The 16592-nt window shown below is 40.6% G+C and overlaps 1 pseudogene; it reads right to left on the minus strand.

The window, feature by feature from the left end:
- Window positions 1-235: 235 nt before the first annotated feature.
- Window positions 236-16305, minus strand: LOC133832024 (uncharacterized; annotated as a pseudogene).
- Between the last annotated feature and the right edge of the window lie 287 nt (window positions 16306-16592).

The following is a 16592-nucleotide window of genomic DNA, read 5'->3' on the forward strand; positions in this document are numbered from 1 at the left end:
GCAGGTTTGTTTGAGCAGCCTCAAGAGTATCAACAAGCTGCCAATATAATGCCTAGTAACCTGGTGCAAACGACTTCTTAGAACTAAACAAGTCAACAAATGAAAAGGCAATTTTTGATGATAAACTACATACAGCAACAACCTCTGCTCTGACTAATGGACTTCCATCTGAAGCTACACTTAATAGGCTTTTAATAATACTAATTTCTGCTCTAATTTTTTCATCATTATCATATTATTCATCTCCTCCAACACCATCTCTACACAAGTTAGAGCCCACATCAAGAAGGGTACCCAATGCAAAAACAATAGAAGCCCTAACCTGAAAATAGGACACAAGTATTAAGATCAATTTATATGTAGAAATAGAAATACTCCCGTCTTTATATATATATAAACAAAAGTATAATAATTGATATATGAAAGGTGAACCTTTGGTTAAGGAGCAGAGAGCAAATGAGCATATATAGCTAGAGCGTCTCTTATAAACCCATTATTTGAGACTCAGGAAAATCTTCCCATAGCTTTCCTAGACAGAGACAAAGCCACTGAAGAAATAGGGGCTTAATTTGTGCGTCACTTGGGGTTGAAACTTGAAGGTGCCTCAAGCAAACTTGGATCAAACCTGCTTCAGTATAGCTCATTGAGATGACGCCTAACATACAACCATGGAAGCATCCACAGCATGATACGATGATAGCATACACAATGGTCAGTGTGAATAAGAGATATTTTCTCATGAAAAAGGAAAAAAGGTATGAATCAGAAACAAAATTTTAGTTTGTCCCCAGAATGTTGCGTAAGCAAACTAGAAGGATAGTTTTAGGCATAACCATATAAAATTCTTATCAGTTACATAAATGCAGATAGTAGGAGAACACAATATCTGAATGCTAACATGATAAGGATCTGCAAGATAATATCTAAACAAAAACTAGAAGGTTCTTCAAATCAGCAATGGATAGTTTTTCTTCAATATTCTTCAATTAGCATATTCAAGTTTGAATGCCGATTGTTTGTAATGATCAGACAACAGAAAAATCCATAACTAAACGAGTTTAAGAAAAGAACAATGCAAAGTGAAAACTATGCTCCACACAACAGCTAAGATGAGCAGCAGTTACAAAGCATTCTTCTTATCCTTGAAAAATACATTAGCAAGGGCATTGAAATAATAGATTAACCCAATTATTGCTTACAAAGGCCAGTAAATATTTTGAGTTGAACTTAGTGCCTCAATTTGTAAATCTCTTCAGTTTAAGCAGCAATTAAAATAAATAAGACATAGAGAGATGACCTTGTATGTGTTAATATAATCTCCCTGAACTTTACCTTATCTTTCAGAATTTTCTTCTTCTCGTAACCCCATTTCCTGGCCAACTTCAGAGTTGTTTCTACACCTTCAGCACCAGTGTTCATAGGCAGCACCATGTCATATCCGAACATTTCTATTAGACACTCAGCAAATATTGGAAATTTATCATTATGGAATGCTCGAGAGCTAAGGGTGAGCTTTTCTGCCTGTTCTTGTAATGCTTTCATGATTTTTGGATGACAATGACCCTACAACAAGAAGTTATGAAATCAAAACCCATAAAAGCTCATATGAAAAACACAAACGGGCACTGGTCATTCATATAAATTCGATTGAATTGAATATCAGTAAATTTCCTACCTTACATCTTCTATGAATTTGCATTTCCTTGAGATAGAGAAAAAAGAGCAATCGTCACAGTAATAAGCAAGTTGGCAAATGGATAATCATTGAAAAGAAAAAAAGAAAGAACATTGAAATATGAATAGATAAAAAGCTACAGCAGTGGCTCAGATAGAAACAAATTCAGTCATCAAGTAACAAATATATACATGACAACACAATTTCCCAACATTTTCTACTTGATTAACTGCAGAATAAGCAGAGAGAAAGTATAGATACCATTTTCCTTCAGGATCCCATATACATGATCCCTTTGTCTGAGAGAACACAACTGGTATTGGGTGATAGCTGCATTTCAACAGCTAAAAACTCTTAGACAAGTATTGTATTAGCATTTAGAAACAACTGCTCATTAGGTTGCTCTAGCAGAAGAAATTCAATACAAGGAAAACTATACACAAGATAATGTAAGTGCAAACTCCAGAACATCAAAATGACACAAGTTGAAGAACATCAAAAGTAAAGTTTCTCTCTCTATCGCTCTCTCTCTCTCTTTCTCTCTCAAACAAAGATTTGGCACTCGTACAAATAAAAATTACAAAAAATCATATATTGGTCATCACTTGCCCAAGTGAATATCTTAAACATAAGAGAATTACCTCACTTCATCCAGCAACTGAGTGGCTATTCGTTTTCTTCTGTTGACAGGAGACACCAAAATTGCTCTAATGCCATAGACAGCAGGCACTGCTACCTCCTCGCAAACAACTGCGCTACCAAGGTCTCTATCCAATAGCTTAGTATTACTATCAGAATGAGATCTTTTCACTGTCTCCCTCTGAAAACTAATATCCCCAAATTGGAGGATGGTTGGTTTGGTTCTTTGTTCTTTTGTGTTAATAGTATCATTGTCTGCTGAATTTGAGATGACTTTGAATGCCTTCTCTATTGGTTCGACAATTAGGCATCCAGCTACCCTATTGGATAGAATGAATAGTAAGACCTGCAAGAACAATAAAACAAGTCTAATTTCATGTTTAAACAAAACAACTCTAATTGCACATATCACTGACATTGAAGATTTCTTTAAAAAAAAAATCAAAGAGAATCGAAGTGCATTATCATGAACTTCATGAAATAACTTATAGACATCTTTATGATTTATGGATAAGGAATGAAAAGTGCAAATTAGAAGCAGTTTGATAAAACATAGAGGAGAACTGTAACTAAAGGCATCTCCAATGGTAGCAACATCATTGGTTGCCAAAAGTAGACAATTTATTTTAAAATATTAGCTTTTCAAAAAAATAAAATAAATAAAGGGTTGGCAAGGTTGCCCAGCAGAGGCGACATTGGTAGGCAATCTTCATTTAAATATTATTTATGGACCCACTTAAACCTTGCAACTGCAGTGGTTCTAACGCTGCATATGCTCTAAGAATCCAAGTGCATTTGACATAAAAATAAAGTAAAAAGACTATTCTAAACAGATAGTAAAAGTGGGAGGATATCACCTTACAAAACTTAAGGAAAATAAATCCACTTCCAAGCTCAATCCCCATCATATTCATAGCTTCCACAACCTGCAAGCCATAATGTTTCATTCAGAAAATGTCACTTTTTATTAAACGAATTAAATACCCCTTTGTAATGCCCCGAATTTTCTGATGTGGTTTAATGGCGGGAATAGTAGGCCGATAGGGCCATACTTACTTAATTATGCCATTAAATGATAAAATGCATGTATATGTGAATTATATTATAATATGATGTTAAATGCATGCATGTGGTCCACATTTTAATTACAGGGGTGTGATGGTAATTTAGCCTGTTGAGGGTATAGTTGTATATTTGTATGCATGTCGGTGGTATGCCGTTGAGACCACATTATAATGTGGGTTTGTTCGAGCTATTCGGCATGAGACGATCTTGGAATATTGATTAGCGGTCTAGTCATAACAGGTTTAAGTTCGGGGCTCGGGATGAGTCTCGGGGTGATTTTAAGGATTAGAGCGTTACCGGGAATTAAAGGGTAACGGGATATGAATCATTCGTGATTGAGATTATCGAGAATAGCGGGAATTGGAGATCATTAATTATGATTAACGAGATAGGTGGGAAAATACCAATTTTTCCCTTGGGAGCCTTTAGAAACTTTAAATTGACCTAGGGGTATAATGCTCATTTCACCCCTAGGATAGATATAACCATTTTGGCTGTGGAAGAAGAGAGAAAACAGAGTATATTCAAGAGCCTTCCCGTACCTATCTTCCCTTAAGTTTTCTTTGTGATTTTTGAACCATTCTTGAGGATTCAAGCTTGGGAAGTAAGCCTTGGGAGTTTGGGAGTGTGTTCCTCTATTGAAGAGCATCATAAGCAGAGCTTTGGGTAAGTTTCTAACCATTGGAATCCCTGGTTTGCCCTGTTTTAGTTCTGTTTTACAGTTGTGATTTCTAGGTTGAGATCTTGGTTTTGTTGGGAGTTTTGGCTAGGGTTCTTATGGTTGTGATGTTTGGGGTATGTTAGGATGGTTTTTGGGTTCATTTGACATCAAAAATGGGATTTGGAAGCATTGGAAATAGGTCGGGATCGAAGGAGATGAAGAAGGAGGTTTTAGGGGGCATCGGGTCTGGAGGTAGCGCCCACCCTAGGGCACTACAGCGCTACACATGGGTCTTTTGGGCATGTTGGGGGTTATGAGATTAGTGCTGGGGCGCTAGGGATCAACGCTGTAGCGCTACGCTGTTACTTCAAAGTCCCGTTTTGAGTGTTTTTAAGGGTTTTTGACTTGGGGTTTCAATCCTTAAGGCCCGGGATCGAATCTACTCACCGTGTGGGCATGTTTCGAGGTTCCGAGAGTGGTGCTTAGGTTAAGACCCTATCCATGTTGATTTTTATTAATGGAGGTTGTAATTGGTTGTGATTAGGTAACCACTAAGGAATCAAAAGTCGATTGTTCTGAGGAGTCATTCTTATTATTATTTCTCGCTCGAACCAGAGGTAAGAGAACTGCACTCCATATGTGTCATGCATGATTATTCTTGAGGCATGTTGATTGTGTAAATGTGGACATGGATTGATTATCGAATGCTTAGGAAATCATGCTCACTTGTGTATGGCACTGACTCATTAGTCAGAATTGGCAAAGGTGTCGGTATCAACTGTGAAGCTGTGACTCATTAGTCAAGTTTGGCAGTGGTACTGGGCACTGGTCACATAGAGCTGACTCATTCGTCAGGACAGCTTTAGCATATTCAACGCAAGCCAGTAAAGATTAGATCTAATCGACATCTGCATTGGATGACTCAAAGAGCATTAATTCCAGACTGACCTCAAGTTCAATGAATATTATAATTGCTTGTGTGACTTACCCATCAGTCACTCATCTGTTAAGTTAGAGAATTACCCATCAGTCTCACATCTGTTTAAGGCTAGTGGCTTACCCAGCAGCCACTCTTCTGTTTAAATTAGTGACTTGCTTGTCAGTCACTCAGTATGGTTTACTAGAACCTCAAGTGATATTCACTCATCTGTTTAAGAGCTATAAGCTGTGGGTGATTATAATGATAATCATTTGATAATGATTGTGTACAATATTGTGTTTTCTTGCTGGGCTTTGGTTCATGGGTGCTATGTGGTGCAGGTAAAGGGAAAGAAAAGCTCACCCAGCCTTGAGTGGAGAGCTTAGGTGGTGATGTGTACATATGCGGCCGCTTGACCACCACGGCCGAGGAGTTCTCAGGGGAACTAGGGGGTTTACCCTGTTTTTGCCGCTTAGGCTGGCGGGGTTTGTAATTTTGAAACAGTAATGACTTTTTTTTTAGTTGTAAATAACTTGTAAATGTTCTTGTGGGCCCATGAACAATTTTATGTATTAAATAAAACATATCCTTTCCTTTTGTTGGTTTTTCACCTTAGCCTGTTAATAACACTTAGAACAGGTTTTTAACCAAAGGACTCAGGTAGCAGGTCAAATTTCCAGTTCACCATTCACCGTAGCGGTTCTGGGGTAACCAGGGCATTACAACTTGGTATCAGAGCATGCCAAGGTTAAGGTTCCTGCAGACTAGCTGGGCATGTACACACTTCACTAAAGTCAAGCTCGACTCATGGTTTGGTAACTATTTATGTAGTTATATGTATAACTGCTTAAATATAGTATATATACTTTAACTGTATACATGAGACACCATGTTGAACCTGTGCCCTAAAATATGATACCCTCAGCAACTGTGTTCTAATTAGTACTGAAATTGTTGGAAGATATTAATTAGTATTGTTGTTTATGAATTATTATGGGATACATGCTAAGTGCTAAATGCTATACACATGTATCTGCCTATATAATTGTATGACTGTGGAATGTGATAATTGTCTGCTTGTTCTTGGACCATGAGGCAGCAAGAGGTTTAGTTATTACTACCTGACTGGCCGTATTAATCAATGTTTCAGCAATGTATCAGAAATAAGAATGAATCCAGGGCAGACAAATACTTCAGCTGGCCAGAGGGATCAGGGCCAGAATAATAATAACAGTCAGGGTCAAGAGAATGACCAGTCGCAGATTCCACAGCCAGCTCCTGCAAACTGGCAGCAGTTGTTTAATGATTTGCAGGCAACAGTGTTGAAACAGGGAGAGGAGCTTCGTCTCCTGAGACAGCAGCAAGTACTTGTAGTGGCCAATGTGTCAGAGGCACCTCCTATGTCGGTGCCAGCAGCAGAGAGCTGCCTGAGGTAGGAAATAAATGGTAACCTCTTTATGAAAGGTTCAGGAAGCAACAACCTCCAGTTTTTTAGGGCAGTGCAGATCCTGCTAAGGCAGAGCAATGGATGAGCATGATTACCACTATCCTTGACTTTATGAGGGTAACTGGTAATGAGAGCGTGGCCTGTGCCACCTATATGTTTCAGGAGGATGCCCAGATTTGGTGGGAGGTGATTACCCAGACCAAGAATGTGAATGCCCTGAGTTGGGAGGAGTTTCAGACCTTGTTTAATGAAAAGTATTATAATGATGCTATTAGGGCAGCTAAAGCTGAGGAATTCATTAGGCTACTTCAGGGAAGCTTGTCAGTCACTAAATATGCCTTGAAATTTGATCGTTTGGCAAAGTTTGCCAGGGAACTGGTGCCCACTGATGGGACCAGGAGAGAGAGATTCCTTCAGGGGCTACAGCCCAGATTAGCCCGTGATGTACGTATCATCACTGTAGTTGGGGTTACTACCTATGCACAGGTGGTTGAGAAGGCACTCACAGCTGAGAGTGTAGAGATCAAGATCTAGCATGACAATGCAGCCAGAAAGGATTTCAGGAGGGTAGTTCCTCCATTTGTGGGTTCTGGTAGGGGTGTTGGCCCCAGTGATCAGAAGAGGAAGGTTCCTGACACCTTCCCAGTTCCAGGTCCTGACAGGCGGCCCCGTGGTATTACAATGGGTCGTCTAGGGGGTAGTGAAGCCTGGAAGACTTGTCCTGAATTTCTTAGATGCAAGAGGCGTCATTTGGGAGAGTGTAGGGCAAAGGCCTGCTACTTGTGTGGAGCGGTAGGTCATTTTAAGAAAGATTACCCTCAGGTAAGAAAAGAAGAACCCAGGAAGGTGCCTGACAGGCGGCCCCGTGGTATTACAATGGGTCGTCCAGGGGGTAGTGAAGCTTGGAAGACTTGTCCTGAATTCCTTAGATGCAAGAGGCGTCATTTGGGAGAGTGTAGGGCAAAGGCATGCTACTTGTGTGGAGTGGTAGGTCATTTTAAGAAATATTACCCTTAGGTAAGAAAAGAAGAACCCAGGAAGGTGGACAGCTCGACCCCAGCTTGAGTGTTCACGTTGACACAAGCAGAAGCTGAGGCTTCTCCCTCAGTTGTTACAGGTCAGCTTCTTAGTGCTGGAACCCCTTATAATGTCTTGATTGATTCTGGTGCTACACATTCTTTTGTTGCTAGTAGTGTTATTGATAGATTGTGTAGACCCTGTGATTTTTATGCTGTGGGGTTTGGTACTTTGTTACCCACTGGAGAGTTAGTGGTAACCAGGAGATGGGTTAGATCTTTGCCAGTAACAGTGGAGGGCAGAGAGTTATTAGTGGATTTAATATAGTTGGTTATGACTGACTTTGATATGATATTGGGTATGGACTGGTTGGCAAAGTATGGGGCAACCATTTGTTGCAGAAGGAAGATGGTCACCTTTGTGCCTGAAGGTGAGGATCCTTTTGTGTTTGTTGGTGATGTGCATGGACCTCGCATTCCTATGATTTCGGGGTTGAGGGCTAGGGATTTATTGCAAAAAGGTTGCATTGGATTCTTAGCCAGTGTGGTTGATACCACTCAGGTCATGCCAGTGAGACCAGAGGATGCTAGACTTGTTTGTGAATTCCTGGATGTATTTCCAGAAGATTTGCCAGGGTTGCCATCGCACAGGGAAATTGAGTTCGTTATAGATCTGGCACCAGGGACGGAGCCAGTGTCTAGAGCGCCTTACAGAATGGCCCCAATGAGTTGAAAGAATTAAAGGTACAGTTACAAGAGCTGCTAGATTTGGGTTTTATCAGACCTAGCTTCTCACCTTAGGGTACCCCATGTAACGCCCTACTACCTTAGAGCCGTTACTAAGTGAGTTTCAAATGTGCAATTAACTCGCTCAGCGAAGTTTTTAGAACAAACGTGTGATTAAACAAAAAGATAAGGTTGTAATCTTTAAAAGTACTCCATTTCATTAAAAGGTCCAAGAGTTTAACATTTGGGATCCCAAAACGAGGTTTGTAAAATATTTACAATTCAAAATAGATTTACAGATGACTAATTATAAAAAACATAGTTTAATACAGCCATTTCTCAAAATGCCCCCAACCAAGGCAGTCGGGCAGGCCAAACAAGTATGCGCCACCCCCACGCTCTCCGTACTCATGGATGGTTGACTTTCTCTTTGCCCTTACCTGCAACACAGAGCACCCGTGAGCCGAAGCCCAGCAAGAAAACTCATACAACACATAACATAAGCATAACACATAATCACTATAGCAGATAACTCACAGTTAATCAGACAATCCATAAGTTTTAAACACATATACGGCCATGCCGTCCTAGAAGCGTTACCAAAGCCTGGGTTCTCGGTCCACACCGTAAGGATATCCCATATATCCATTGGGGTCTCACCCTAATCACAAGCACTCCATGTGCTAAGTGATATTCCCGGCCCCACTGCCGTTCTCGGCTCCTTTGTCGTTCATTCTGCTATAACCACATATAGCATTCTCAAATAACAATCAAACACATAATAATTCAGTTAAAGCTACATCCTAGCAATAATACAATCTAGGGCCGTGCCCTGCAACAACACTATGGGCCCATGCCCTGCTCTACGGGTGTTACAGTTTTCTTACCTGTATCCCGAGCTTTCCGATGCACTAAGGTCACAAGCACGGTCCTCTATCACGAGCCACTCCAAAATCCTACTCACAACACATATAAAATACTTTTAATACTAATCAATCCCAAAACCACTTCTCGGGACCAACACCGTACTCTCGGGACCTCTAATTCCCTAAAACAATGTATTGAAACCAACCCTCGAGCCCTCGGGAAAAAGCCCTAAAAATGCAATATTTGGCTGTCAAAAATAGCCTAGGGCCGCGGCACTCCCATCAAGGGTCGCGACTCCCAGAAGCTTTCCCTGAACCTGATGCAAGCCTGCGCCGCGACACCAAAGAACAGGGCCGCGGCGCTCCTACGCGAACCCAGATTTCTGGGTTTTCCCCTGCATTTTTCCTGAGCCAAAACAATTCCAATTCAACCCAAACAAGTACTTAAGCCACAAAATCAATTTAAAACCCCAAATGAACCCTTTAACAACCTATAAACATCATAAACAAGCTTAATTACACAATCACACCCAAAATCCACACTTGAGTTTCAGATTTCAGAAATTCAAACCATGACTTCTAAAACCTAATGAAAAATATAAACCATGCCTCTAACATCTCAAACCATACTAGATACGAAATTCAAACATGATAAAACTCTTACCTCAGTCAAGAACTCAACTTGAATTCTCCTCAATCCTAGCTTCAAGTCACCTTCCTTTTGATTATCCCAACTGAATTCCACACAAAACCAGCCACAACTCTCTTTCAATTTCATGCTTATTCTCTAAAAACCAGACTTGAAACTTAAACAAAACAGAGACAAATCCTTACCTCTGAATAATCTTGGCTTATGATCAACTTAGTTGCCTTAAACCACCTTGATTCTCCTCCTAGGTCTCCCAACTTCAGCCTTCCTCTTCTTCCCTTTTCTTCTGGCTTTTTTCTCAAATTTCAGCATAAACCCAATTGACACTAAGTATAAAACATGAATCCTTTTTCCCCCAGCTGAACCTTATCTAACCCTTGCCTAATGACCACTTTACCCTTCCATCTATTTCCCCTTCTAACTAAACCTGAAGGCCCTTTTTTTCATTCCTACTTTCTTACAATTCTACCACTTCTTTCATCTAAACTTGTTACTCTCAATAGTTACTAATGGTTACTCAATCACCAATAACCATTAACCACTAATTCTCAACTCAACTTACAAAATTCCCAAAGTACCCCTAGGCTCCTCCCGAGCCGGGTATAAAGTCTCGTTGTGACTTTTAAGTTAGCTAGCTCTCTAGGACCGTCTCAGCACGTGCATCACATTAATATCACCACACTCACGTGGTACAAATCACATAATACAATTATCACATTTATGCCATCAGCGGGCTAAAATTACCAATTTACCCCTAACATGCAAACGAGGCCCACATGCATATTTATACCACCTAAACATGCATTCGAATCACATATTCATTCAAATTCATCTATTATCATGTTAATGCACTTATTGCCCTCTAGGCACGCTAATCAAGGCCCTAAACCTTATTAGCAACTTGGGGTGTTACACGCCAGTTCTGTTTGTGAAGAAGAAGGATGGTTCTCTGAGAATGTATATTGATTATAGAGAACTGAATAAGTTAACAATTAAGAACAAGTATCCTTTGCCAAGGTTAGATGATCTGTTTGATCAGCTGCAAGGTAAGAAAGTATTCTCTAAGATCGACCTTCGTTCTGGTTATCATCAGTTGAGGGTCAAGGAAGGAGATATACCCAAGACTGCTTTTCGTACTAGGTATGGGCATTATGAGTTCCTAGTTATGTCTTTTGGTTTGACTAATGCCCCTGCTGCTTTTATGGATCTGATGAACAGAATGTTCTAGGATTATTTGGACCAATTTGTGATTGTCTTCATCGATGATATTCTGGTATATTCTCAGACTGAGTCAGAGCATGGCAGCATTTGAGGTTGGTTCTACAGAGACTGAGAGAACATAGACTGTTTGCTAAGTTCAAGAAGTGTGAGTTTTGGTTGTCTCAGGTATCCTTTCTTGGGAATATTGTCAGTAAGGAGGGGATTAAGGTAGATCCAACAAAGATCGAAGTGGTCAGAGATTGGCCAAGGCCGAAGAATGCTTCTGAGGTTAGAAGTTTCCTTGGATTGGCAGGTTATTATAGGCGGTTTGTGGAGGGGTTCTCAAAGATTGCTACTACATTGACTGAGCTGACACGCAAGAGCCAGAAATTTGTGTGGTCAAATAAATGTGAGAATAGCTTCCAGGAATTGAAGCAGAGATTGATTACAGCTCTGATTCTGAGTCTTCCAACAGATCAGGAGAAGTTTGTGATTTACTGTGATGCTTCTCATCAGGGTTTGGGCTGTGTTCTGATGCAGTCAGAGAAGGTAATAGCTTATGCTTCTCGTCAGTTGAAGGAATATGAAAAGAAATATCCCACTCATGATTTAGAGTTGGCGGCGGTGGTTTTTGCTTTAAAGATATGGAGGCATTATCTCTATGGAGAGAAGTGTGAGATCTATATAGACCACAAGAGTCTGTAGTACTTCTTCACCCAGAAAGATCTTAATATGAGGCAAAGGCGTTGGCTGGAGTTAGTAAAAGATTATGATTGTGAGATCCTGTATCACCCAGGAAAGGCCAACGTGGTAGCTGATGCTTTAAGCCGGAAGGGTCCGGGGCAGATTTATGGTATGAGGCTGATAGCCAAGGAGTTAGCAGATGATATGACCAGAGCTGGTATATAGTTGCTGGTGGGCCAATTGGCTAACATTACGCTACAGTATACGCTGTTGGAGAGAATCACGGAGGGTCAGTTGAGTGATCCGCAGCTGATCAAGATCAGAGAGGATGTTCTGGCTGGAGCATCCAAAGATTATACAGTGTCTGAGATAGGCTTGTTGAGATACAAAGGGCGGATATGTGTTCCACTAGACACTGCTTTGAGGCAAGAGATTCTGGATGAATCTCATACTACACCTTACTCTTTGCATCCAGGCACCACGAAGATTTATCAGAATGTGAGATTGTTGTATTGGTGGCCAGGGATGAAGAGGGATGTAGTGGAGTATGTGGCTAGCTGCTTGACATGTCAACAGGTCAAGGCTGAGCATCAGAGGCCGGCAGGGTTATTGTAGCCTCTGGATATTCCAAAGTGGAAATGGGAAGACATCACAATGGATTTTGTGGTGGGCTTACCCAGGACTGTTGGTTAGCATGATTTTATTTGGGTGATAGTGGATCGCTACACCAAGTCAGCTCACTTTCTGCCAGTGAGGACTACTTATACAGTTGACCATATGCAGATCTCTATGTGAGAGAGATCGTGCGCCTCCATGGAGCGCCTAGGTCGATCGTGTCAGATCGGGACCTACCTTTACTTCCAAGTTTTGGGGGAGTTTGCAGAAGGCCATGGGGACATAGTTGAAGTTCAGTACTGCTTATCATCCTCAGACAGATGGGCAATCTGAGAGGACGATCTAGATATTGGAAGACATGCTGCGAGCATGTGTGCTGGACTTTGGTGGATCTTGGAGTAAGTATCTGCCTTTGATAGAATTCTCCTACAATAACAGTTATCAGTCTACCATTGAAGTTGCACCTTATGAGATGATGTATGGTAGGAAGTGCAGATCTCCCATTCATTGGGATGAGACAGGTGAAAGGAGATACTTGGGTCCTGAGGCAGTTCAAAGGACCAGTGAGGCCATTGAGAAGATTAGAGCTTGGATGCTTACTTCTCAGAATAGACAGAAGAGCTATGCAGATCCCAAGCGCAGGAACGTGGAGTTCCAAGTGGGAGACTATGTCTTCCTTAGAGTCTCGCCATGGAAAGGGGTGAGAAGGTTTGGGAAGAAGGGCAAGCTGAGTCCTAGATTTGTAGGTCCATTTGAGATCCTGGAGAGGGTTGGTCAAGTGGCTTACAGATTGGCCTTGCCTCAAGCGTTGTCGGCCGTGCATAATGTGTTTCATATTTTCAGCTCTTCAGAGGTATGTATCTGATGTGAGCCATATTTTTAGTTATGAGGATCTGGAGCTTGAGCCAGATCTCTCCTTTGAGGAGAAGCCAGTTCAAATACTTGACAGGAAAGATAAGGTCCTCAGGAATAAGACGATACCTTTGGTTAAGGTATTGTGTTGGAACAACAAGGTTGAGGAAGCGACCTGGGAGCTGGAGTCAGATATGCAGAGTCAGTATCCCGAGCTGTTCAGCTAAATTTTGAGGACGAAATTTCAGTAAGGAGGGGATAGTTGTAATGCCCCGAATTCTCCGATGTGGTTTAATGGCGAGAATAGTAGGCTGGGAGGGCCATACTTGCTTAATTATGCCATTAAATGATAGAATGCATGTATATGTGAATTATATTATAATATGATGTTAAATGCATGCATGTGGTCCACATTTTAATTACAGGGGTGTGATGGTAATTTAGCCTGTTGAAGGTATAATTGTATATTTGTATGCATGTCGGTGGTATGCCGTTGAGACCACATTATAATGTGGGTTTGTTCGAGCAATTCGGCATGAGATGATCTTGGGATATTGATTAGCGGTCTAGTCATAGCAGGTTTAAGTTCGGGGCTCGGGATGAGTCTCGGGGTGATTTTAAGGATTAGAGCGCTACCGGGAATTAAAGGGTAACAGGATTGAGATTATCGAGAATAGCGGGAATTGGAGAGCGTTAATTATGATTAACGAGATAGGTGGGAAAATACCAATTTTTCCCTTGGGAGCCTTTAGAAACTTTAAATTGACCTAGGGGTATAATGCTCATTTCACCCCTAGGATAGATATAACCATTTTGCCTGTGGAAGAAGAGAGAAAACATAGTATATTCAAGAGCCTTCCCGTACCTATCTTCCCTTAAGTTTTCTTTGTGATTTTTGAACCATTCTTGAGGATTCAAGCTTGGGAAGTAAGCCTTGGGAGTTTGGGAGTGTGTTCCTCCATTGAAGAGCATCATAAGCTGAGCTTTGGGCAAGTTTCTAACCATTGGAATCCCTGGTTTGCCCTGTTTTAGTTCTGTTTTACAGTTGTGATTTCTAGGTTGAGATCTTGGTTTTGTTGGGAGTTTTGGCTAGGGTTCTTATGGTTGTGATGTTTGGGGTATGTTAGGATGGTTTTTGGGTTCATTTGACATCAAAAATGGGATTTGGAAGCATTGGAAACAGGTTGGGATTGAAGGAGATGAAGAAGGAGGTTTCAGGGGGCATCAGGTCTGGAGGTAGCGCTATAGCGCCCACCCTAGGGCGCTACAGTGCTACACATGGGTCTTTTGGGCGTGTTGGGGGTTCTAAGATTAGCGCTGGGGCGCTAGGGATCAGCGCTGTAGCACTACTCTGTTCCTTCAAAGTCTCGTTTTGAGTGTTTTTAAGGGTTTTTGACTTGGGGTTTCAATCCTTAAGGCCCGGGATCGAATCTACTCATCGTGTGGGCATGTTTTGAGGTCCCAAGAGTGGTGCTTAGGTTAAGACCCTATCCATGTAAATTTTTATTAATGGAGGTTGTAATTGGTTGTGATTAGGTAACCGCTAAAGAATCAAAAGTCGATCATTCTCAGGAGTCGTTCTTATTATTATTTCTCGCTCAAACTAGAGGTAAGAGAACTGCACCCCATATGTGTCATGCATGATTATTCTTGAGGCATGTTGATTGTGTCAATGTGGACATGGATTGATTATCGAATGCTTAGCAAATCATGCTCACTTGTGTATGGTACTGACTCATTAGTCAGAATTAGGAAAGGTGTCGGTATCAACTGTGAAGCTGTGACTCATTAGTTAGGTTCGGCAATGGTGCTAGGAACTGGTCACATAGAGCTGACTCATTAGTCAGGACGACTTTAGCATATTCAATGCAAGCCAGTAAAGATTAGATCTAATCGACATCTGCATTGGATGACTCAAAGAGCATTAATGCCGGACCGACCTCAAGTTCGATGAATATTATAATCGCTTGTGTGACTTACCCATCAGTCACTCATCTGTTAAGTTAGAGATTTACCCATCAGTCTCGCATCTGTTTAAGGCTAGTGGCTTACCCAGCAGCCACTCTTCTGTTTAAATTAGTGACTTGCTTGTCAGTTACTCAGTATGGTTTACTAGAACCTCAAGTGATATTCACTCATTTGTTTAAGAGCTGTAATCTCTATGATTATAATGATAATCATTTGATAATGATTGTGTACAATATTGTGTTTTCTTGCTGGGCTTTGGCTCATGGGTGCTATGTGGTGCAGGTAAAGGGAAAGACAAGCTCACCCAGCCTTGAGTGGAGAGCTTAGGTGGTGATGTGTACATATGCGGCCGCTTGACCACCACGGCCAAGGAGTTCTCTGGAGAACTAGGGGGTTTACCCTATTTTTGCCGCTTAGGTTGGCGGGGTTTGTAATTTTGAAACAGTAATGACTTTTTTTTTGAGTTGTAAATAACTTGTAAATGTTCTTGTGGGCCCATGAACAATTTTATGTATTGAATAAAACATATCCTTTCCTTTTGTTGGTTTTTCACCTTAGCCTGTTAATAACACTTTGAACACGTTTTTAACCAAAGGACTCAGGTAGCGGGTCAAATTTCCGGTCCACCGTAGCAGTTCTAGGGTAACCAGGGCGTTACACCCTTAAACTCACTATTCCCTATAATTACATAAACATTTATTTGACCTGAATGAAAAATAGATATTAAATCCAGACCTTCTTTTTTTGGGCAGTAGAATCACTATCCAACACCATAACAATCCGACCACCTTCAATGGTAGGCATCTGAATAACCCTTTCACTAGACCAACCCTGCAAAATTAAATATCAATAATATTGATATAAGCAATAATCAAATCACCACAACAAGCGCATTTCAAAATAAATTTCAAAGATTTATACCTTAAACTGAATTCCATGGGTAGTTCTTATGAAATTCCTTATGAGCCTTCTCATCACTTTCATCCCCAGGAGAATACTTAAAACCACATGTGGAATAACTATGAAAGTTAAAATCAGATTGACCCAAATCTAAATGGTACTGGGCATAACTTCTCTTGTTTTTCACCATTGTTTTCCTTGATGTAAACGATTCAGACTTCGAAGTGATACTACCATAAACAGTTTTTTCTAGCCATTGGCCATCTTTGGCTTTTTCCCTTTCCCCACTTCATATCAATGAAAAAAAATGTCAGTGGTGAAACACCAATGTTTAACTTACAGAATTCCCCAAAACTCAAAACTAAAATGCAAATCAACAATTCCAATTTCACTTTTTGCAGCTTTACTTATATATACATCCATATATATATATATATAAACACAAAGCAATACGTGTTTGGGTCGCAGCTTCTACTAACAATGCAGCACCCTTGATATGAAAAAAAAAAAGAGAAAATAAATATTCAAAAGCATATAGTGATTTAGAGAAAATAATAACAACCGACAATTAATTCAAATACAAAGAAAAAATTATGAGCATATAAAATTAATCAACAATTGAGAGAGAGAGAGAGAGCAATAAATTGGGGGCCATATCAACTTGAAATTTTGAAAATTTTCTTTCTTGATCATTTTACATTCTAGAGAAA

This window comes from Humulus lupulus, chromosome 4 (assembly GCF_963169125.1).
Source record: "Humulus lupulus chromosome 4, drHumLupu1.1, whole genome shotgun sequence".
NCBI lineage: Eukaryota > Viridiplantae > Streptophyta > Magnoliopsida > Rosales > Cannabaceae > Humulus > Humulus lupulus.